This window comes from Nicotiana tabacum, chromosome 15 (genome assembly GCF_000715075.1).
Source record: "Nicotiana tabacum cultivar K326 chromosome 15, ASM71507v2, whole genome shotgun sequence".
Taxonomy (NCBI): domain Eukaryota; kingdom Viridiplantae; phylum Streptophyta; class Magnoliopsida; order Solanales; family Solanaceae; genus Nicotiana; species Nicotiana tabacum.
Window position 1 is genome coordinate 14294702 of NC_134094.1, and position 1026 is coordinate 14295727.

Genomic DNA, 1026 nt, shown 5'->3' on the forward strand with positions numbered 1-1026 from the left:
AAAATCAAAAAATCCTATTTTCGAAAGCAAAGTTTTGAATGACCTTCAATGGTGGACTTCTATTCTTCAATTTTTTTACATTGCAACCAGGTGATACAAGGGGAGAAGCAATAATAGCGGATGGCCCCTTGAAGCATATGTAGAAGATGTGAGAAGAAGAGAGAGTGAAAGCAATGGTTGTAAGAACACAGATTTAACTCCATAGCTTTTAGAAGCAATTGTTGTAAGAACACAGATTTTGAATTTGTTACTGTTTTTAAAATATGTACAATATGGGCTAGGTCGGGTAAAACTTAAAAATATAGGCTATTTTTTGTTATGGTGTGAAGTCACGTGTATTTTCTTGTAATTCTTTCTTAATTTTGACCGATTGATCAATTTTATATTTTGCACGTTCTTGTTGTCTTTTCAGTTTTATTGAAGGGAATATTAGGCGCGGGCTCGCTTTTGGACCACCATCGTAATTGGGTCATATTCTTACCGTTTAGATTGACGTTGCCGTTTAAACAATGTACCACTCAACAGATTTAGGCCCGTTAATGTAATAACGGATTCTCTGCTGAAATAAAAAGTGATGAAGAGAAAAATAATACGCCGTTGCCGGGGATCGAACCCGGGTCACCCGCGTGACAGGCCGGAATACTTACCACTATACTACAACGACTTCACCGATAAGCTAACATAATACAACAACTTTAAACTAACAAATCAATGGCAATCAAAGTACCAAGGAAGGTTCCTTGTTTAGCAAAGGGCCATAGAAACTTTCTACTTACGAGTCGAGAATAGAACCAATAGCCGATGATTGGTTATGCCACTAAGTTTTTCACGAGGATAAAATTACAGCAGATTCTGGTCAAAAATAATTGATAAGTCTTTCAATAATTAAAACGATTGGGAATACATCCGTGAAAGTATATACTCCCTCCGTTTCAATTTATGTGAACATATTTGACTGGGGCACGTAATTTAAGAAAAGAGAAAAGATTTTTGAACTTGTGGTGTAAAATGAGACACATATATTTT

General features: G+C 35.9%; 1 non-coding gene across 1 annotated transcript; it reads right to left on the minus strand.

Moving 5' to 3' along the window:
* Positions 1-592: 592 nt before the first annotated feature.
* On the minus strand, positions 593-664 carry TRNAD-GUC (transfer RNA aspartic acid (anticodon GUC)). The gene has a single exon. It is a non-coding gene; the product is annotated as a tRNA-Asp (tRNA).
* Positions 665-1026: the final 362 nt, after the last annotated feature.